At 41.9% G+C, this 24586-nt stretch overlaps 1 long non-coding RNA gene across 1 annotated transcript; it reads right to left on the minus strand.

Moving 5' to 3' along the window:
• Positions 1–910: 910 nt before the first annotated feature.
• On the minus strand, positions 911–24528 carry LOC113013260 (uncharacterized). The gene is made up of 4 exons (XR_003270807.1): positions 24399–24528; positions 23130–23235; positions 1159–1223; positions 911–998 (listed from the first exon to the last, which is right to left on the minus strand). It is a non-coding gene; the product is annotated as an uncharacterized LOC113013260 (long non-coding RNA).
• Positions 24529–24586: the final 58 nt, after the last annotated feature.

The following is a 24586-nucleotide window of genomic DNA, read 5'->3' on the forward strand; positions in this document are numbered from 1 at the left end:
TCCAAAGAAAATCCTTGGCTAAAGCCTAATGTGCGTTTCCATCCAGACTCGTCTAAATGTTAGTGATTAAAAAGGGAGATATGAGAGCCGAGGCGTTTCTGCAATCTTGCACATCCTAATTTGGTACTAGGGGAGTTAACGCACCTGCCAGCTTCCTGCTGACGAGGGTGATTTCTCAACTGTTGTTGTTCGTGCCGTCAGTTTAAGGAAAGGTGAAGACAGTGAGATAGGGAGAGAAGTCTAGGCTGGGCAAGACAGAGCAAACACACACGCACACACAAACGGATCTCTGGCTGCTGCCAATGAGAGCCAATCCTAACATGTGAAAATGTTGACTGCTTGATGATTGATGGTAGTTATTTGTGGCTTTCTAACCCTCCTCCTTTGCCTCCACTCCCCTCCTCTTCCTCCTCTTTCTTCGTCCTCCCCCTCCTCATCATCCCCTCTCCTCCTCCTCATCTTTGCACACCCCCCCCCCCCCCCCAATTCCGAAAATGTGAAGATGATTAATAATATGTAATGTTGCATAAACAGCCTTCTGTCCATCACTCCTGCATTGTCTGACATTTTTTAAAACCAGAACAGAGTTAATACTTTGTGTACTCTCTGTGTTAACCATATGTAGGTAAAATATAAACTTGCAACAAACATCCCTGAAGATATTAATAATAATCCATCAGAGTGTTATAAACATTTTTGTTCAGAAAATAAAACTTCTAGAAGCCTTCTGTGAGAAAATTTTGATTTTTCTCATTATGTACATCGATATTTAGATGTGCAAAAGACATAAAGACATGGAAATGAAAACAAATCAATGAGCAACAGAGCTGTTCTATTACTGCCACACTGCCATCTCTCCATCCATCATTGGCTAACACTGTGCATTGAAGTCAGCGTGTGTCTGAAGGAGGAAGAGGAGGAGGATAAGGAGGGAGGAAGACGAGAGGACATCGGAGGCCACAGTGCAAGCTCCTCATCCATCATCCTGTAAGACCAAACTTTAGAAGCAAAGGAAAAGGGCGAGGGGAGAGGATGAGAAGAGATGTTTTCTCAGAATGATTCTTTGCTTCCTTCCACTTTTCCTCAAGTAATCAATGAGGCAAAAGCATGCCCTCGATGTTCCAACAGCACAGGAATTCCTCCGTTTCTGTGACTCACCCTCTACAACTAACAGTCGCTGCTCCTTCTGGCCGGCCCGCTACAACGTCCTTCCTCTGGCTGGTCTACAGACAAACGGGGGAAGGGTCACAGAGAGAGAGAGAGCGAGCGAAGGAGGAGGGAGGGAGAGAGGGGGAGACAAGACAGGACAGGGCCTTTAGTCTAGAGATCATTACCTTTACATTATTAATGTATGGCCAAACCACAAAGGACATTCGCAGACAATGAGGAACAGAGTGACTGCTTCTCTGCTCTTTACACCAGAACCCATAGAGAAGGTAGATTTTAAGATTAAAGTAGGTCGTGTGCCACCCTAAATGACTTCAAAAGGCCACTCATAAACAAGTTATTCAGTGAATTTCTTTGCTACAAAATTAATTTCTTCCAAATTTTATAATCAGGGCTGACTATCAAACTTCTTCTAAACCAGAATCTGTGCATATCTTTAAATGTATATATCCAAAGGGAAATACGCTTAAGAAAACAACAATTAAAATCAAAGAATTTTTTTCCCCAAATGCAAATAAATGCATGAAAAAAACCCGCCTGTGTGTTTTTGTATGTATATGCAAGGCATAAACGCAGGTTTGGCAGACAATTTGGTGAAGCAGTGAGCATAATTAAGGAGTGTGCTGTGTGTTTCATTAAATGCTCAATATATCTTGTGTTTTCTGGATCATTTAAGCCCCATTACAGAACAGTGGCACTGCTTTAATTTCTAAAGTGCCTTTGAAAGGCATCACCTCAGGCGCTTATTTCTGCTCCGTCACACACACGTATGCACGTGCACACTTCTATATGTATACATCATGTGCACACACTTTTGCTAGCGTGCAAGAAATGGCCCTGCCCACACACCTGCATTTTTACTCACACATACAACAATTTAAAGAAAAAAATCAGACCCTTCTTATAGTTTAAAACTTTATTTGTCTCCTCTCTGCTCATTATCTGCAACCGTCCCACTGTGTATCATGCTGCATAACAGATGACAGCAGCCTTGCAGTGGCTGAGGCCACTGTCTTGGCTGCCAGAAGCATTTGACTTGCCAGCTTGGCCGGAGGATGAACTCCCGGACTAACTGCTGCCAAGGTCAGATTCTCCCCGAGTGTGTTTGTGTGAACACAGGAATACTTGTCCATTTAGCTCGAGGTGTTAATGCTGATGAAGTTTGGTTTGGTTACTGTATATGCACCGTTGTTAACATTACAGGAGAGAGAAAAAAATCCTTTTGCGCTACTGCAAATTTGAGCTCGAGTCGCTGCACGTGAAGGTATGTGAGAAGTGTCTGCTGAGCCAGCTGCAGATTGAAGGGAGGTGGAGGTAAGAGGAGTGTTGTTCAGAGCAATTGATACATTGTGAATAGAGTGGGCTTCCTGTCCGGGTTTTGTGGCTAAGGTGCTAAATGCTTCAGGAAACCAGATACACTTGCACATCCTCTAAACAGACAGAGGTCCAGGGTGGAAAGTTGGAGGGGTAAATGGAGTAAGAGCAAAAGTAGAGAAGGAGCCAGTCACTCTGAGGTTTCACTGTAGCCCTCCTGCTTCTTCTGTTAGCGCAAGATTATTCAAACTGTTGGCACTACAGCAGCCGCGATGGCAGCTTGAAGTCAAAGAAGGGTTCATTTCTCGGCGAATGCCTTTGTTGTTTGTTCGCCTTCTCCTCTCTAATGAGATGGAATGTGGCTAAATTAGCAGCTGAGAGGCAAAGCTTCATTTACAAGACAATCAAATGATCCTTTACAAAACACACTCAATATGCATTAGATGTCGGCTTTGTGAATATAGGATGGCCTCTTTATGCACTCAAATGAGGAGGGGGGGAGTATTTGGATGGTGCGCGGTGGTGAAAAATGCCAAACTGAAATCATCCATCACCATGCAATATAAAGGCCTGCAGCGCTCTGAGTGGGTGAGAGGAGTGAGATGTTTGTAGTGGCCCACTGGGTTTCCCCTCTGTGAAGGAGGGAATGCGTAAATGAACGTGTGAATGTTAAAAAATGTTCTTTTTATTAGACGAATTGCATCATTAAATCACATTATAAAAACAAAAAATGCACCATTAATTTCCTTCCCAAACAGCCGTAAGTACACGTCTCTCTGTCCCAGTGCCCATCTCTGTGTACCCCCATGGGGCGTCAATCTCAAAGCTATTCCATTCCATTATACTGATCAGTCCAGTAGGGCAGATCTATGAACACATGTTCGGGAATAGAGTTAGAAGTGAAGACAAAAGGGGGGGAAAAATCAACTTTTTTAACTAATTGTGTGTAGGCTTCTTCCTCTGAAACAGACATGCCAGCAAACAGGTAGTATCTCCTTTCCACTTTTTGCCCTTCCTCCATCAGGACATGAAAGGTGGCATGAATAATAGATGAGGGAGGTGATGAGATCAATCAGAGGCTATCAGTCCAGGAGATAGGAGTGGACAGAGTAGGATGTAGATCTGCTGCGGACTAGAACAGCAGGGCTGCTGTCAGTGATAGCAGGAAGAGGCACAGATAAGCTCTGATCTGTAAAACACCAGGATGTCTTGACTAGAGAGTCCAAATATATGTGCAGAGCGGAATGAGAAACATCTCATCACGAGCCGGCATCCACACCCATCCCCGCATGCATTGACCTCCTGCACCTCTGCATCTCACATCTGTGACAATGCCACCGCTGCATGACAAATGCAAACAAAAGGTTCACCTATTCATCACTGTAGAGAGGAGGGTGGGGCTAATTATACAGCTGTGAAAATTATGACATTCTGCTGTTTGTTTGTCCTCTAAGAGATTACAATGCTGAGGATGAAGGTGTAGAGGGGAAAAAATAGCCCTACAGCTTCTCCTCCTTCATGAAGAGACACACAAAAAAGACAGACTCGCTAACACACACACACAAAATACAGTTTGCATCCGTACCACCTCGTCTTCGCTTGCGGGCGTGATTAATCCAGTGCAGCGTGAGAAGATTTTGACCCTAAACAGAAAAGTCCTGTTGAGGCTGCAAGAGGCACTGATTTATGTTGGTACCACTCCATCCACATTAATTATCCCCATGCAGGTGCAGGCCCAAATTCTTCATCCCCCCAGCTGTACCCGTATGCTGGGATGCACTGAAATACACATACACACACACACATATGAAGAATCAAATAAATAAATAAGGCAAGCGCATGCAGCCTGCCCTCATTGTGGTGCCAGGCTGTACTTATGGTGTCTGGGTGGCACAGAGAACACTGGCCGTCACAGCCGTGAAGGATTGTGCACCCAGATTTAGCACAAACGCAAATAACAAACCAACTGCAAACACGAATAGACGCACACAGAGTTTGTCCTGAAACGTGGTTTTCCTGACTCCACTTCTTCTCTGAGAAGCTTACCATGCTCCAAGAAGGCTCCACTGCAAGCTTTAAAGCGCTAAAACTGACCTTTAGCAAGTCCAATTTCCAAAGCAACAAAGTTTGTTTGAATTTATCAGTTGTGTAACTATATTCTATTGTATGGTCATGATTCTAATAGTGTGCATGGTCCAAACGGTGCTCTATAATACTACTTAGTTACAGTTATTACAGTACTCAAATTATGGAAATAATAGTGCAGCTTCAGAAACATACTAGTCACCTCTGCCACCTATTTCAGCATTATCCACTACAACACATCTGTGATCCTCCACTCCTTTATTTCTTTCCCTTATATTGGTTTTGTTCTGAAGTTATTGTCCCAGGTGTCACCAGGCTCGCAGTTACACCTGCATTTGTGTCTGCATGTGTGTCTGTGTGGTACTAGCAGCTCTACCACTGTGCTTCCCACCACTGTGTTAACAGAGCTAGTGGTGTGTGATGTGTCACTGAGAGCTCAACTCATTATGGCCTACATTAGCACCCTACCTCGCCCTGATTACTCCCCTGCTGAGCTCAAATCCACAGTACAAATGTGTTTGCGTGTGTGTGAAATCAAGACGAAGCAAAGGAAGCGAAAACGGAACACAGGGAGAAAGAGAGAGAGACCTTTTTTCACTTTAGGATGAACACTGTCTCTTCATCCCTGTGACAGCTTCCTCATTTTTCTAATACAAATGGCTGCCAGTGCTGGTCGGCATGCATCAGGAGCTTGGGAGTGGGCCCCATCACTGCTGCTCTGTCGCTCTCATTTATTACCCAGTTTGTTTGCACTCTTATCCGCGGCCTTGCCCTGCCGGCCCATCCATCAACACGCAGACACACTCAGGCACACATGTATACATGTCTACCCACCGACTGTCAGCACATAGTATTCCTGGGTAAGAAAAACACAGACGTATATGTGTACGTAATGCTTTCACATTTACATAAGCTTTTATATACTTATCGCCACACCAATGTGATTGCAAGGGAATATTACACCACACACTTACATGGCTAGATCAAATGGCGAATTCTCCCACATTTCTTTTTCCAGTAATACCACTTCATCACTGCCATCTATTCTTTAGCTCGTTTTCTTTCCCCGCTCTCATTTTCAATACGTAAAGACTGTCTCCCAATCACAAATTCCCAAGAGAATAAGTTATGTGAAAGAGCATGGCGCTGGTCAAATCCTCTTTTATCAATATCAGTCAATACACATAATCTTACAGATTCATCAATCAATAGCTTCAAGAAAGCCCAGACACAGATCACGCTATCCCTCGGGGGATCTTTGAACATGTTTGCACAGAGGACAAGTGTGTAAAGCCAACCAATCACAACAGCAACACCTTTATAATGACTGGGAGAGTGGTGGGGGCTATCTTTGTGGAAACAGAGATTTGAAGATGGCAACCCTCGTGCAAAGAAAGTGACAAGTGCGATTTAAGCATTGTTTTTTTTTAAATATGTAAAATTTACAGCTTTAAAATACTAAATAATTTTTAATCAAGCATATTTAAGGACCTTTTAAGTTTCTTCTTTCATACAATTAATCAGAAAAACATTGTCTGTGAAATTGGGAACATTTTATAAAATATTATCTTAATCTGTATATTTTTGCTCAGTTATTTGTGAAAATAAGATGCACTAAAAAACCTCTGACCAAATAAGAAACATAGTGAAGGCTTCGAAAAGTTTTATCCATTCTGAATCCATTATTTAAATCAGAAATTTAGTGTGATCCCTCCAAACCTGATTTAATCTAATTTGTTGACTTTTAAAAGTTTCCAGAGTAAATTTTGAAATTCAAGAGTAAATTTTAAAATGCTAACAACCAGACAATCCAGCTAAAATTTGTAGGCCTTGAGGAGATTAAGTCCACTTCACACTTCTAGCTATAACCTCAAAGTTGAACAGCTTCACATACAGCGTCAAAGAAATATGTTTGCAAAGGTGCTCAATATATTGCATAGTGTAAATACAGACAACGTATAATGTTCCACACTTTAATTTCCAGTGTACTGAAAATACCTAAAGTCATGATCGATCACATGACCTCCCATTGATTACAAAGCTGAGAGACGTTTATTTGGGGCACAAATAGTACACCCATACTTTATGTTAAAAAAATGTAAATAATTTTAAATAATTAAAATCTGCTTAATTTTGGCCTGTCATGAAGTTAAATTATTAAATGATTACTAAGATAAAACCTGTTGTTAGTCATTTTAACCATCAACCCAATGAATGAAGTTGCTCCCGCCTTTCACATATAAGTTGCTTGCGATGTTTGTGCTGTAGAGCCCCAGTGTATTTCACAGACTGTAGATTATTGGGTCATTTAAACACTTTGTATGAGCTATAGCTCAAATAGAAAACCCCTAAAAGAGGGAGGACTAGATCATCTGATGCGTTATTAAACAAGTATTACAAATTAAATTTTACCGAAAACCTTAAATGCACCTCCTGTTCAGGGCACTAGACAGCACTGAGACCAAAGCATAGATTTCTCATACTGTCTCAAGGTCACACCACTGCACAAAAACCCATCACCTTCCTGTTAAGTGCTACTTCACTAAAGCCATATTTTTCTTTTCCAGGGACGGATTAGCCAGAGACAATCAATAACATTAATTATGTCTAGTGGAGGTCTTACCTAAATAGACAGTTCAAGTGGGAAATGTTAAAAAAAAAAAATAAAGGTTGATTCTTTACACTGAGTATATAAAAAATTCACAGTACAAATCCTTATAAAACTTTGTGGTTTACATAACCCATTTATAACAGTGAAGTATTCGTCTTTCATATGCAAATTAAGCACAAGGGGGACTTGATGAAAAATACTGATATGCTTCATCATTAAGATATTCTCACATTCAAACCAATCACTGTGTGACCACACATACACAGTCCCCCCCTCACAGACACACAAATACAGAGCATGTTTTGGGGGCCAACTGCCAGCAAATGAAGGATCTCCTTCCCAATTCACTTGTTATTGTGCTGTCTGGGTGACAAGTATACCTATAGAGTGAGTATTTATTTCCGGAATGTTTTGTTCCGTTTTCCTGCAATGATGAATGTTTCTTTTATAAATCCATCGCCAGGCCTTTTAAACCATAAACAATATTTCTCGAGCCCAGATTCCTTGTGCAGCAGTCTTGGGGAACCTTGAGATTTCCAGGCTCTGATTTAATGGCTCGTAATTCTTGAAAGGCAATCCTTCTTCACCCTCTGACGCGCAGATGCACCATCGTTCGGGCAGCCCACCATGCTTGCCCTGTGCTCCTCTCCAGATCCCCAGGCCAGGCCAACGCCAGATAAAACTATTCAGCTGGAAACAGCACCAGGTCCCTTCCATCAGTGGCACTGGATGATCTGCTGGGGGCTGACAGGGCAGGGCTTCCCGGTAAGGTTTTTTTGCAGACTGTGTGAGGAATGCTGCTTGTGAATCTGAGATGTCTACTGTGTGCTAACGGATCGGTGAGAACAGGAAGATGAGTAGTACGGCACATGGCTAATTAAACAATATTATAAAAGGTGTCTTTTAACCCCTTGAAATCCTACTAGTGGTAACCCTTGAAGCCCTTCTCACAAACGTAGGATTTCTATCATATTCCAGACCCGATCATAGGAAAAATAGTCAGCTGTCGGAAGTCAATGATGGTGCCTGTCGATGCAGCTAGCCTCGGAAAAATCTGGAAACTATTCTAATGGTCGTTAAATCACGTCTTTATTAATATACCCTGAGGTGTCAAAACCTATCATTAAAGGTACAGAGGAGGTCGTGAAACATTGTCTTTAAGGCAGGACAGAGTTCAGACTAATAGGCTTTGCTAACCGTGTGCTTATGATGACTGAAGAAACCTCTAAATTAGAATCCAAGCTCAGACGCTCTAAATAATGGACTCCTGTTTACACTAGGACACAGTGATTGCCTATATTTAGCCAATAAACACTGAAATACTTTGTGCACCAAACAGATAATGTTGAAAATGGGCAGACGACACATGACTGAGGAAACAAAAACGTGTACTTGATTAATTCAAAAGCAATGTTGAAATTAAGTTTTAAGAATTGATTGAGCAAGTACTGCACAATAAAAGGACACCAGTGGATCAAAGGGGACCGGCGCATATGCTGCAGGCCCGGATGCGCTGTCTACACTGGCTGTCTCTCACCTTTTACCCATCCCTGTTGCTTGTCATGTGTTTCTATGGTGGATTAAGAGTTTTCATGTGCTATGCGCTGAGGTGTTTTTTTTCTGTTCAAACTGATCTCCCTGTTGGAGCTCAGTCTGGGGGGAGTTCTTTTTTCTCCTTGTCCTTCCTGATGTTGTGCATTTTTCCATTGTTCGGTTCCAGGTCGCTGCTCGTGCAGCTGACCGGCCAGCTACCTAGCCTGACCTGTCTCCCCATTGTGATGTTTGTGTATTGTATGTATGGTCGACAAGGTCAGTCTCTTAATTGCCCCTTGGGGATAAATAAAGTCTTCTGAATCTGAAACCAGGGTGGATTAAATATTAGACTGTTCGGAAGGGAAGTTGGGCAATCAGAGGGCACAAAACGGAAAAAATCATTAAAGCTTTCTTTCGCATCTGGATATAACATGAGACAATTAAGCACCAACATACAGAGAGAATATAATTTGGTGCTTCATGCTGTTTAACAAGCTTATAGCAATAATAACTAAACAAGGATCCTTGATAATGCCTGCAGACATGCAGCTCAGCTCGTCTCCACAAGTCTGTGCAGTATTTAAAAACAATAATCAATTGGTGGTTTTTAATGGCATAGGCTGTTAAAACATTAGTGAATTTCACATGACACTGAACTTTACCTTACCACTTCTCTAGACGCCTTTCATCGTGGTGGCACGTGGCAGAGGTTACGCTGATTTGAAAATATGCAATAAAAGCACCCCAGCAAGTCAACTAAGTACAAGAGGAAAAACAACAGCAAGTTAAAAAAGCAATCATTAAGCTGGTATCACTAATTGTGTTCCTTCCTCTCCTTGTGTATAATCTCTGGTTCCTTGCTTTGCCTTCATTAACAATGGATGAATTAATTAGAAACCTTCACAGGATTTCTGCACAGTGAACCCAGGAGATAAAAACATCCTATTCCTCAGACCTGCTCCTTTCCTTCTTTCTTCTTTTCCGCACTCTCTCCTCCCTCTGCTCTTAATTGTATTGTTTGCTTGTTGTGTCGATAGCAGGATTAATTTCACTATAGATCAGGATTATTGACCTTCTCGTCAATGTTATTTCATTTCTGTAAGGTGCTAATTATAGAGAACAGGGAGAAGCAAATTGCACTGTAACTTGCCTCACTTGCTTTCCAATAAAACAGAAAGAAAACAACATTAATTTCCTCTTAGCTGCTTTCCTTGGCGAGGTAAATTCAAACATTATCGCCCTATCTATGACAAATAGAGGGGACGCTGTTAGCGACTGTTTTACTTGATTGGTCAACTTTATATTCACAGCACTGTTGATTACTCTGACCTATTCCTCTCAGACAAATGCCATTCTTGTCACACTGCTCCCTTCTTGGTTCCCTCACTTCATTTCAGAGAAGGGGAGGGCACAGTTCATAAACAATTAACCGGCTGGATAAGTGATACACTCAAGCGCTAACAGACCTGAAAAACATTGTGTTAAATCCTGGTAATTGACTGGAGGGAGGTGAGCACCAGGCCACCGAGACTGAGCAGGCAGTATCTTAGAGCTGGTACTTGGGGGGGGGGGGGGGGGGGGGGGGGGGACACTTTTGAACCATCATAATCTCATGAAAGGTGACAAAGGACCACACTTTTTTCAAAGGGAACGTGAAAGGCAACAGTATAAATGTCTTTAAATAGGCAATTACAGCCAACAAATCAAAAAAAGATCTCCAAGTCCAGTAATTTGCCACCATTATGGTCGTTTTGTGATTGAATCTACTTCCAAAGGTCTACCCAAGTACAATGAGCCCTAAGACCCTCTTATCCACCCTTTTCTTCCCCTCTCCACCCCTCCCTTCTCCAGCAGTCCTCTAATGAACTGAAAGGTCAGAGCACTAATAAAACTATTAGCAGAAATGAATCTCTCAGATGTGTTAATGCACTTTTAATTCCTGTTAGCAAATTTCATCCCCCAGCAGTTTGCTGCCCGCTAATGAGAAATAAAACGCCCCGCTCTAGGGAAGGGGGATGGGGGAATGGGTCGATGCTCCGGCTACTCCATAGCAGACTCCATACGCACACACACAAGTCATATACACTAACACTGCACCTTACAACACCCTGGATGTGCTGGATGTTATTCACGGACCGAGGCCTGTTTTCAGCCCTGTGATTCCGCAGGGTTAATTAAAGAGCACATCTCCATCTGTTCTCATTCAGCCTCAGCTCAGTCTCTTCCCATCAAGCACGCAAGACAGTCTCACACACACACACCCAAACACACACAACTGAATCGCGTTTTGACTCTGCTGGCGCTCTTCGGCACAAAGACAAGAAACTTGACAGTACGGTGTTCACAGGGACACAGGTAAACATGCTGGGTCTTAAAGACATGATCTGAGCTCTCAGCCTTTCCTGACCTGACTAATGAGGTACAGACAGATGATGTGACCCTGATGTCAACCGCTAACAGAGCTGGAGAATATACAGCCATTGTAGACAAGATGTTCCCTGTGTTTGTGTCAATGTGTCTGTCAGCTCAGCTGCCACGTGTGACCTTTCCCAGGAAATCAAGTGGGCTTTTTTTAACAACTTTTTTCCACTTACAAGGTGCATATGCTAGTGGAAGAAATCAATTTGAGCAACTAAGTCCATTAGTAAATAATTAATGTATCACTACAACTGGAAGCAGACAAAATGTGTTAGGAAGTTGGATTTACTGAGTCAGAATGAATGAAATATATATCTGAAATATGACTACAGCACTGTACAACAGTCTTGAACCACACTCTGTCAATATTCTGTGTGACCACCTTTATTCTTCAGCAAAACTATAGTAGCAAAACTTGGTTGCACTTTCTTGTTTCTCTTGTAATAGTTTTCATGAATAGTTCTCCAGGCTTCACAAGAGTCACAAGACAAAACCTGAACTTTTTATAAGTCCCATTACACGTGGCATAAAACCATCAAAACATTTCATAAAAAGAACATCATACCAGTAGAATTAATTGAATCATAAATTCTGCTCTCTACCAAAAAATCCTGCAGGAGAATGTCGGGCCATCAGTTGAGCACACCTAGATTATGCAGCAGGACAATGAAAGACACATATGAATCTTTTCAGAATGAAATCAGCATTTAAAAACTGCATTTTATATCAACTTGATTGATCTTTGTCTAATATTAAAATATCACTGATGATCTAAAACATGTAAGTGTAACGAATATGCAAAAACTAAGAAATCAGGAAGGGGGCAAATACTTTTTCACTGCATTTGACAACAAGTAAAGTGCTTTTGGTCCCATCCCTGGCTCCTGGGGTGGCACAGTTGTTTTTTTAATTGCATAGATAAAATGAAACACATAAATTTGCAAAACAGACAATTAATTCACAAAGTGATAATTATCCTGTAACAGAGGTCAAAAACTGACCTTTCAATTTGACTGGCTGACAACTTGATTTGGTTTGTTGAAAAACTTAAAATTAAATATATCTTTTTTTTCACAACCACAGAGGGGTAACTGATAAAACTGAGAGCACAAAAATGAAACGAAGAGCCCAGGGGGGAGGGGCAGAGAATTCTATTATCAAACTAAGCCTTTTAATCAATAAAGAGATAAAAGATATTTTAATCAAAGACATATTTCCTTGTTTGTATAATGCTTCTGCCGCCAACGTGCACATAATCTTTAAATGCTGAAAAGGATGCATAATGCTCTCCCAGAGAGCCACTCATCCATATAAACACAAAATAGGAGCAGTCAGCAGAAATACACACCAGCCCGGCCCGGCTCACAGACACTCCATAGACGCCAAATTACATTAGGATGGGCATATTAAGGGGAATTGCATCCTGTAAACTAGAATATTATTTCTACACACAAACATGCTGTGTATCCATACACACGCACACAAATAATTTTTCAACATCATACTCTCCCGTCCTGTGCTCACTGTTAAGTAACAGATCCATATTGTTATATGTGTGTGCCTGAACATACACACGTAAACCATAAACACAAAGCATGGTGCTATTAGTGTGAGGGCTGTTTGTCGGACATGCAGGCATCCGCTGGCCGTGGCTAAAGCGTTTCAATGAGATTAGAGGGGTAACCGGAACCCTTCCAGGCCCACTGAACTGAGCTCACACCAGGATAACAAGTCCAGAGGTGGTGAGCAGGCTGGATCAGGTTCCAGGAGCTAATGGGTCAAATACCAACTGACACTTAATTGCGTGATAAAGTGTGCACATTTTGTTTTGTGTGTGTGTGTGTGTGTGTGTGTGTGTGTGGGAGGGGGGGGGGGGGGGGGGGGGGTTTCCTGTTTAATTCTCCTTTAGATTCCTGTATATGAATACTATTCTTGGTACAAACAATCTGTCTGTGTGTGAGTGTGTGTGGTCAGGAACAGTACACTCCTTGCAGTGCATCAGAGTTTGCACTTCTCCACTGGGGAAGCAAACAGCAGCTCCAGTAATGGTGATTCATGCTTTCCGTCAGGCCCCCTGACAGGCTGGGTTCGATCCCCTGCTCAGCGCGCTGTAGCGGCAGTAACAGCAGCCGAGCCAAGCGCAGGACCACGGACATCATCATAACTGCTGAGGGTGTGCTGGGCTGCTGACATATTGATCGACCCTCAGTTAGAAGATTTGATAGATTGACCCGAGACTCTTGACTTTAAACAGTAAATCGAGGAGGACAAATCAAAAAGTCTGAGAAAACAACTGAGGGAAAAGGTTAAAAGTAACAGATATAATTCAATTCATGCGTTTAAGAATGCAACTGCAAATTAACCTTTAGCCTGTTAAAAAAAGAAGAAGAAAGAAACTATATTGGTTTCTAAGAGCCCAAAGTCACCTTGACACAATTTCTAACTGCTTACTGATGACCAGTCAAAAAGTTTTCAAAAAGTACTTATACAAGCAGATAAATAAAACACTCTAAATCAGACTTCATGACTACACTACAATAATCTGCATATAGAACCACACCAGCAGTCTGCAGGCCCAATAATATATCAGACAGCCAGGCAAAGCTTAAGCCCTTTCCTCCTGTGGGTCCTGTGGGGCTCAGGGGCCAGGAAGGACCAGAGAGGCTACGAACTCACACTAACGATGGAGGAAACCGTGTCCAGTCGGCTGGAGCCTGAGATGGAACAGAAGACCCTGCACCATTGTTCTGCCAACACACTGACAGTCGGTGATTTAGGACCAGGGCTGCCCAGGAGCGTTAGGGGAGGGACAGGAGCAAGGGAGGTCAGAGAGAGGCTCCACAGGCACCCTTCAACAATCTTACCCGAATGCCTCCATCCATGAGATGGCAGAATTAATCATGGCTGACCTAGTGCGAGGCTTGGACCTGGCTCCTCTCCACCACCCCTATCCCCTCCATCGACCCCCTCTTCTCCCTGGACAAACATGACAAATCTTGTGTTTATTTACTTAAAAAGACCAGGAGAAAAAGCAAAAGGGGGGCAGATAAAAAACTGTATAAAATCAATACAGAGTTAGTAGTTCCTGCCCTGCTGCTGCTCTTTCTTGTCTGAGCAGCAGAAGAAACCTAAGCTCGGGATAATAAGGACTCCAGGAGGAAAGGGACGCAGGTGCCTTCAGCTACCTCCACATAACTGGAGGGAAATGTGGTAAAAAAAAAAAAAAAAAAAGCCAGCAGAGAATGAGAGCCTGGTACAAAATCCACCTAAAAATTACTTTACTACAAACATACCTAATTACCACCAAATAGGAATTTTAAAAAGCACTATTTAATTTCTCTGGATCATCTCAGGATCATCTTAAAAAATATGTAAGACAAGGCCTATGGTGTGCGCAATGTGTGTGCATAGTCAGGCATGTTGTGGTACAGCTAGTTTCTAAGTTTGAGTGCAGGCAGCAGAGGATTGAATCCACAGAGCCTCTGCTCTCGCCACATGACAGGGAGAAAACAGATAAGGCTTGCTCTCAGGGGAGAGGGAGGGTGGCCATCAAGCTAAACCCCTAAAAAGAAATAGCAGCAGTGAGTTGTCAAGGTTTCTGTCATATCCTACATCACGTCAGCCGCCCATTCCATCCCATCTCCTGGCAAACCATGCAGACTGCTACGGCCAAGGATGAAAGTGCTTGAAAATGGGAGTCATTGTAAACCATTTTCTGCCCTGGAGCCCCACCACCAACACCGCCCCCTCACCCTCACCATCCCCTCCATCTCCACCCCTCTTCTTCCCGACTGCTCTTGAAGACAAATGGGTCCAGGGCAATGACAGAGTGCCTGATCCACAAATCACCAGCGGCCGGTCTGCTCGTCCACTGCTTCCTCTTCCCCCACTGCCTCCTCCCTGCACCCAGCCTCACCCCCTCCCTGTTCCCAGCCCCTCCATTAGTCATGTGCACGCGGGCAGCAGCCAGCAGCCATAATTAGACAAGGACAAATAGCCAGCCGCGGACACGGACGAGTCCGGCCGCTAAATAAGGGCCTGTTTCCATACTGAAAGGTGGGCGGCAAGTAGGGCCAAGGAGAGGACTGGGGTGTCAGAGAGGGAAGCAGAAAGGAGCTGGTACTGTCCAATACACCCTGTGACCATCTTGCCCTGGCCTGGCAACTCATTTATTTTCCTACAGGCCTATGAGTTGAACCTACACAACTAACCACATACCCCAAAACTAAACCCCCGCTCCAACGCCACTGCACACCTCAACTCCATTCACAATTCAAACTGAGTTGTATTCATGGTCTTGGTTACTCTTCTCAAATGATGGTTAGTTTGGAAGGCTATCCTATAAACAGATTCATTTCATGACTGTTAAACTTTTTTCAAAGTGTTGAAAGTGTAAAATTCAAGATCAAATTGTTTTCTATACAAAACCCGAACACACCGATTCATCTGTCAAGGCAAGGGCAAGACAGAAACCTCATACAACTCTCTATCACATTCCTGTCAATGCACCACCACTACGTCACTTGTTTTTGTGGGTGGTCAAACCAACTCTAAATAAATAAATTGAGTAAGTAAAGCAATGCTGGAGCAATAAAGCGCAATAAAGAGGTTTCAGGGTACATTAGTTGTAACATTAGAAGGGTGGAATTAGCAAAAATGAGAACTCACAGAATCTGATTACACACGGCCGAAGAAACCGGCAGTCAACAAAATATAAATTACAGCCATATGAGCGTAGGGCAGGCTGAATCCACAGAGGAGTATCAGTAACAATTGCTTTGGCCAGGTCAGAGCTGCAACACACTTACTGGGCAGAAGGGGGTCGACAAAAAATGACCGCCACGCATACACACACACATGCGCACACGTACACATGCACACAGCATGCTCCACCAGAGCAAACCTTATTGATCTACCTCCTAATTTCCTAATTAGTTTTTATTGGATTTCATAATCGTCATCAGGACACATCAAAAGAAACTCAAAACCCCAGCAAGATTTTCTGCCCTCCTCAACATAATTTTTTTAAGCTGTGAAAATGAAGCCATGTATTCAATTCCAAGTCCCCAGCTGTGAGAGCGATCCTGTTTTTTTTTTCCCCCACTTTGCTACCAGAACTCCTTGGACAGCAAACACTGCACAAACACACATTTTCTCCCATGTGTAGTAACCGATGTTTAGCATTGCACATTTTCTGCATGATCTGCTGCTATTTGTCACACTGCGCTCCTCTGGTTGCCTCTCACTTGTAGGATTTGTTAAACATAGAGCTGAAAGAGGAGAAGAAAAATGTGTTCCTCACTAACACTGATAGTGGTCACTGTTCATTCAGCAGCTTGGCTTTCTTAAGTCTTTTACAGCTCATGTAACCTCACAAAACTTTTGTCATACCCCCTGGTGACTCTAAATTATTATTGGAATTTATCCCCATCACAGGAAATTTCTTTCTGCATTATAAATAACGTGAATACCACAGCTGCATGTACAAGAAAATACTAAAAGACTTCATTTTGAGCAGTGAACAGAGCAGCTGGCCAATAGTTTCTACACATTTTAATGTGCCAGACGTTATACTGAGTAGAGAAAGCAAACGGGGTTCAGAACATAAAAACATGTGGTCCTCATTCACATTTGGAATACTTGGATTCACTAGTGTCTGCTTATGAAGAACTAAACAGACACAAAGGCTTCCATGGGCTTCAACTTAACTGCATCTTTGCTACCCTATCCTCTCCAGATGATCCTTGGTCTGCAAAAATTGAAGACCAAGAGCATGAAAAAGAGGGAGTAAGAAACTATGTTCCATATAGCGCTGTTCTCTCTATTTGCAACACCCCTCTAATGCCAAAGTGTGCCAAAGTAAGAAACTGTAATAATACTAAAAACCCTCCTTTTCCAGGCTTTGCTGCACTTGCTAAATGTTCACACCCAGATGTTAAACAGCCACAACAACTGATTTTTTCTTTTTTTTTCCTCTTTGTTATGGCCCCATTTTGAGACAAAACCTCTGGCATGATGACACCAACACAGCTGCTTTGAAATGAGGGTGATGAAGATAAAGACAAGAAGAGAATGAAAGATGTTGCAGGATTGTCATTGTTATTGACAGCAGAGCACCAATAAGAGCTGATGAGGCAAACCTAAAAAGTAATCTTTGTGAAGTATATAAAGCTTTGTGTGTTGGCTCTTTTTGTGTTTGATTAAAAACAAGTCTGCTATTACTCAATGATCCCAGAATGACAAATTATTTTTTAATATTCACGATACTTTGAAACACATATTAGGGTTAGCTATTTTTTAAATCTGTGTAAATTAAACAGTTTAAACAGGGATAAATGATTTACAGTCCATAGAAAGGGCTAAGTTGAATAGTCCAGGTTGTGTTGAAATGTATCCTGTCGGATCATTCTTAAGATCTTGATGTACACTTGTAGGTAATTAAAATTAATCATTAAAAATAAAGACGTGTGTCTCATCAGATAGAGTTAAACCAGGTATCAAAGCCAGCGACATCCTGCTGGCTACATCTACCTTCTACATAGCGTTTGGTGAGGTCAAGAGAGACGTTCTCTCCCTTCTTCTGTCTAGTTGTCTCAAATAATCGACACCTTCACTCCACTCTGTACTACAATTTCTTACTGAATAGGTGAGCCCCGTCTGAAGAGCCTCTTAGTGACCCCACCGCTTCTATCACATCATCCTTTGCTCACACTGAGGTGTATAACGGGGGCACAAGAGAGCAGAACGAGCTTAAATCCCAGTGAAGATGTTTTTGGCCTTGATCACCAAGCCCATCGATCCCTGGCTGATTCCCACTCAGATACGTCTTATTTTATTAGTGGCTTCGGCCTTCTGCCGCCCCATTCCGCTGTGATCAATACCAGCATGGGGATGGCCCTTATTTTTCACTTTTAGTGCCTTAACGCTGTTTAACCGTGTCACCTGATAAACGACAGGCCTTCCCCAAACACTGATTTCCTATTGATTTCTCCCTCATTCAGCCATCCCTTCCTTCGTCACTCTCCTATTGTTTTTATCTTCAGTTATCTTCTCCCCCCAACCTCCATACCTTTAGTTGAAACTGGTCAGCTAACCACCTTTAGACTATTTCAGCCACAGAAACCCATTTTGTTAAGAGTTAGCTGAGGTTCAAGAGGGTGGATCATCTCCTTTAGAGAGCTTGTAAAAGCGTACATCATTATATCATTATGTAAGATCACAGTAATTTCAAACCATTTCTATGTGGTGCTGAAAGGTAGGTTTGTGTTTCTCATTTTACATCATTACCCACCAAACGGCCCACACACAAACAGTGGTAGAGGTCTATCTGTGTGCATGCAAGCATTAACCATGCAGGATACAGTGAGCACCATGCAACAGATGCTAAGACAACCTGGAGGGAGACAGCTCCATCCATCATCCACTGAAGTCCTGATGATCGAAGCAGGGCTTGGACGATGGAGGAGAAATCTCTGGGAGTTCCAGTAGGGCAACATAAAATCCACTTACTGGGTTTCTATTGGCTATAACTCTATAAACAGATTACATGTGTGTACAGCAGAAGGTGAAATTAATTCAGAAACAGATGAACAGCACTGATGAACAAACAAGATAAAATGAAATAAACTGCACCTGAATACTGGAGGAGACATATCATAAAAATGGAGGACTGACCCACAATCTGGCTGTCCAACCTCTATTGCCCTCTCTCTTCTCACACTGTACATTATTTATGCAAAATTAAACCTGCTCCTATTCCTGCTTAGTCTGGCTTATCCACTCAGTTACCTCTTTATTGATCTCTCATCTAAGGCACTTCTGTAAATCCAGTCCACTCCTTCCAGCCTTGCTGCCATTAATGCCATTAAATATGGGTCTCTTATCACCAGATACTTTGAAGATATCTATCTTGTTGTCTCCAGATTATAATTCTGGGTTCATTTTCTAATTCAAAGGATAATAAAATAATCTTATCTTAGTAAAACTATGTTTATTTAAAGTTTGTGTCCTGTAAAAACACATTCTTGTGATTACCTGAGTTGTTTACTACTTTACACATTTACAAACTGTTCCTTATAACAAAAGAGAAATAAGCTGAGGTTGATTGGACTTACAAACATAATGACTTTTGAAAATTACAAAATTCATGTTACTCAAATACAGGGTTGGATATGTGATCACAGATTTTGGATACACAATCATTAGATACACAAACAGGATGAATGATCTCTTTATTATTCAAGGTGATATTTAAAATGCAATAAACAGTGCAAGCAGAACACCACCAATTTGGTAACATCATGAACTTAAAATAACTGTGTAGCAGTTGGATGCCAACCACACCGTGCACAGCTTTGAAGCGAAGGTGAAAACAGGTAGGAGGCGCAAAGTGGCATTTTGGTGCAAAATGTGTCTTGGACTTTAACCAGAAGCTAATCCCCATCTCACATTAATCTGCAGGTGCTTTGGTGATTTCTAACAAAATAAATCCATCCACTTTCTTCAGCTTATCCAATTCAAGGTCCCAGAGCCACTTGAGTCTCTCCCAGCTGCCCACAGGGCAAGAGGCAGGGTAGACCCTGTCCAGGTCGCTAGCCTGTCACAGGGCCAACACAGAGAGACAGACAACCGGTCACACTCACACTTATGGCCAATTCAGGATAACCTAAACCCACAAACTGCATGTTTTTGGACTGTGGGAGGAAGTTGGAGTACCTTGTAGAAAACCCACAAAGACACAGGGAAAACATGCAAACTCCACATAGAAAGGCCCCGGCCAGGTAATGGATTACAATTCAGGACCTTCTAGCTGGGAAAAAACAGTGCCACAAACGATTATTTTGATAGTCGACTAGTCACCGATTATTTTTGCGATTAGTCGACTAATCAGATCATCCATTGAACACAAAAACGTACAGCTTATTGCACCAGCAGCATCTGCTCTTATATAACTATCATTAGCTTACAGCTTTAAGTGTTTAAGGTATGTGCTAACTAAAAATAAAGACAAGATGATAGTTTATTAAATTTTAATGAAGTTTGCAGATTGTTTCGGTGAAGTTTAATAAACTCAGCCGTCTGCTCCTTGCTATCTAAAATATAACAGGACACCGGAGTATATTCTGGAGCATCTCACACTTCTGATAATCAGCTGTCTGCTTGATGTTTATTCAGCTGTGTAAAAACTATAACTTTAATCTCAGCCAAACCGATTTACTCAGGAACAAATAAAATACTGAAAAAAGCCAAACGATAACATTTTTAAGTTATCTAAGTGACTTATATATGTTTAACCTGAGTAGCGAAAAATGGCGGTGGGTTTGAAAACTATTTGCCGGGAGTCCGGTGTTCTCACGGGCTCTAGTGAGCCTTGCCCCCGGCTAGCTAACAAGCTAGTGGGTAACAGACGTCTCCGAAAACGTCGGAGCGCTTTTGAAAATATGTAGTCTTGATAAACTGAGCAGATATTTGAAGTTTACACAGCTACATTCTCGCCTGAAAATATGTTAAACGTTTATTTTGTGACCCAGAAAGAATAATAAGAGTAATATTAAAACTAACTAGCTCAGCCATGGGTTTCCATGGCTGAGCAGCTCCTGTAATGTGCCGCTGTCCCAGTACTTTTGTTGATGCAGAGTATAGTGTTAAATCTGCATCCTCTGATTTGAGAAGTGCAGTGCCATAATTAACTACTACCCACTGTGTTTTATCTCACAGTGGACAGTCATGTGCAAATACCACATAAATCAGACCAGATGATGCTGAAAAACTTTCTGATGAGTTGTTGTTGTGTCGCTTTGTACTTTTCAGGCAATTTCCAAGGAGATGCTTCTTATCGTTTGTTGAACTATCACGATGCCTCATACTCAACTTCTTGAGCCAAAAAAAACAGGTGTGCTTGAAAACATCCAGAGGATGCGTGTGCTCGGGAAATACTGCTTTGGGTGTGTCATGAAGTTTGTGCCTTTAAATTAGGGCTCTACTTGCTTTGGAATTGAATATGCATAACATAAAATTAACAATTTAATTTGAACCTTGGCTGTTACCATTACAAGCTAAAGAAATGTTCAAAGTCAAATGTTGCACTGTAAAAAAAAGTGGTCCCATTTCACATCCATGCATGAAGTTTGAATAAGTAAGCTTACAGCATCTGTTAAGGTGTCTGCTAACATCACCTGGCATCTTTCATTAGTTCCCCCCACCTTTTCACAGAAGGTTAAGTGATAAACTGGCATTTATAGCATGGCCTGCCAAGTAACACGGGTTAGAGAGCACACTGAGAAACTGACCGTGAAGTAATAACAAGCGAGCGTAGGCAAGAGATTTTCTATTAACACAAGGGGAGATGAGTTAAAAGGGTTGCTGGCTATGTGAAGACCAGTTTCTTCAACAAAACTGCCCCGCTTTAACAGCCTCCCCCCACCCCTACAGTACCACTGTGCAAACTTATCAGACTACAGCCATGAAGGAGCTTGAGCACCAGCTAGTGGTAAAGCCGTTTCACTGCCAAGACAGTCCTCACCAAACACATTAATCATGACCAGGGGAGTGTAAAATTCAATCGGCTCCTTCCATCCATTTCATGTGAAGCAGACTGAAGGCCGGCCTTGTAGTGCCTGAGAAAGGAAGGATGAAAAAAGGAGGAAAAAAGAAAAAGGAGCTCCCTGCACTTCATCAGAACCCCTACTTCATAACAAATGGAGTGTCTCTCTGGCGGAGGAGTGCCATCAGAAACACGCGTTCTCTCTATCCATTTAATTCCGGCAGTGGAGGAAGGGTCAGGGAGGGAGCAGTGGGTGCGTGTTCTGCTCTCCGCTCGCCGCTTCGCCAGTCACACAGTAAACTACCTTTTAGGAATTGTTTCTCAATAAGAAATGATCAGTCCATTTATCTGCACCAGGCGGGCCTGTCTCCTCACCCAGACCTCCAATATTTTTCGTTTGACCTGATCAGGGCTATAAACTAGACCGAGACACTTTCAATTTGTCACCCGAGGAGGCCTCTGCAAGTCCCACGCTACTGATTGCATCCTCCCTCCCAAATGTAAAAATTCCTCCTGTGCTTGAAGGCTTCTTTTTTTCGCCCATGCATATAGCTGCTTGGAAATAAAGCCTCTGATGCTATAAAAAATATTCAGAGAGATAATCGCATACATATATCCCAGAACATGTTATTTCTTCTAATGAATATGGTCAGATAAAATAGGTGCTAGTAGTTTAACAGATTATTCTTCAAGATTTTGCACGTGATTGCAAAAATTCCTATCTCTCTGCACAAGTACACTAATTACCATCTTATGTTGCACTCTTTTTAAATGCACCAACTATAGAAGCGTTCCCTTTTTTAAATAGCCTTATTATCAAGGTAATGACAGCAATGAGCATCAACCTCTAAGCGGATTAAACTTTTTAACTGTGTAAGTATCATGAAATTGTTAATGTTTAAGAACATTTACTGAGAAAAATCTTAACAGACTCAAATAACAAACAAGAATGTATTTCCCAATTTTTGGTCAAGCCACACAGTAAACAGGTAAAATAGTAACATCATCACATTTCTAATCATAAACCTAATCTTAGTACACTGCGAACCCCTCTGACAAACAAAATCTTGCAAAAGCTGTAAAAAAGCACTCATTACCAATTAAGTGGGGAAATATTAACCACAATGTTTTCTTTCAAAACACGTCTAAACTTTGAACAGGGGGTAATTACAAGTCACACATGGCTTGCTTTCCCATCAAGCGCTTTAAAACAGTTAAACATTCTTTGAATTGGATGGAACATGTCAATGATTTTTTGACAGTGCTGAAATATGGCGAGGAACGCTCAACCACATACGCACAACCTGTTCAAAACTGCTGCCTCGTCCGAGTCACATGCATGCTATTAATCACTGATACCTCCGGCTGTCAGCTAACATGTATGTGGTTATACAACACTAATGGGCAACTGAGTGGAACTGAAAAACACGTGTAGTAATGTAGCCTTTCATCTCTTACTTGTTTTTGTCCTCCACGAAGATGTCAGGTTGAGAAATTCATCATTCCCGTCAGCTGACAGTGAGACAGAAACACCATAGCTTAATGCGCCGTACCACCGAAGATCCTTAAAACAAAGAGCACACCAAATGCATAAGATGCATCAGCAGTGCCTTTGTGACAATGCGACTGAGCAAACTATGTTATAGGTGCATTGCATTGCAGTGCATTTAGTGTTTTAAAAGACACTCAAATGACCACATAACCTGGCATCACTAGATAACAACAGAAATGGCTATGAAAGAGCACAGGTGGGTTAACAGAGGCAAGAAAAACAAATAAAAGCAATCTGAATTTTAAAAAATGAATAACAGGAGGTAATGGAAATTATACAGTTGCAGTAATTTATGGAAATATTTGGTCGAATGGTCAACTAAGGGCTAAAATTCTGGCCTTTCTTCCAGCTTCTAACAATGATTAATAAATCATATTGATCATATTAAATCCCTCTTATACTAGGGAATTTAACCTTACAATGTAAAGTGGCTTGAAATGACTGTTGTTGTGCACTGGCGTTATATAACTAAGGTAAAATTGATCCATTTATAGACTGAGAAAGTATTCGCTTTAAAAAGACATGTGCAGTGTAAATGCTGGCCATCTCTGTGGAGACTGAGACATCATATGCATTATTTGAAATTCTCATTTAAAATATTGTCTTATTGTGATTATCTACACCATGGAAAGATATGTGTCTGCACCAACCCCCCCCCTCTTTATTTAGGCTGGCTACTGGCTGCTACAGCAAGTATGTAAGCTTTCTTCCTTGCTTTCATTTCTACTGTAAACTCCAACTCTTTCTCAGCATGCTTCATTTTGTTATCAAACCACAACCACCTGCATTAACTAATAATAAATGTGCAGCACAGGTTAGCCTCAAGACTTTAAGCAAAAAAATCAGGCTTTCAACCCCAACCGAACTCACAGAAAGGTAAAAAAGAAAAGAAACTTTTACTCCTCAGGCCTGTAATTTTGGGACTCTTGTTATTGTTTGTTTAATTAGGACTCCTTCATAAAGTTTGCCCTGGCACAAGCTACCGCCTGAAAGTTAACATTATCGTCTCATCTTAAATCCGTCAGTTAACATCAGCAGCATCAGACTAAAAGCATCACTTTATGTAAGCATTGCCATAAATCTAGCCAGCTACATTACTAGCTAACAGCTTAAAGGCAAAATAGTTCAATGAGCAATAAAGCGTCCATGCTGTACACAACATCTTAACTTTATACCTTGTCTGTGTTGGGGCACAGTCTGGGGAAGCACTCAGTAGATATTCAGTAGATAATTGATGCAGTGAGTTTGGTAGAAATGCACGTAAAGATGGCGCCTGCTGCTCAGCCTGCATGTCAGGTGTGTGCCGTACACTGAAGCACCTGTAAAACGCTCACCTGCCATTCAGCTAGCCTTTGTATGCGAG

This window comes from Astatotilapia calliptera, chromosome 20, assembly GCF_900246225.1.
Source record: "Astatotilapia calliptera chromosome 20, fAstCal1.2, whole genome shotgun sequence".
Taxonomy (NCBI): Eukaryota; Metazoa; Chordata; class Actinopteri; order Cichliformes; family Cichlidae; genus Astatotilapia; species Astatotilapia calliptera.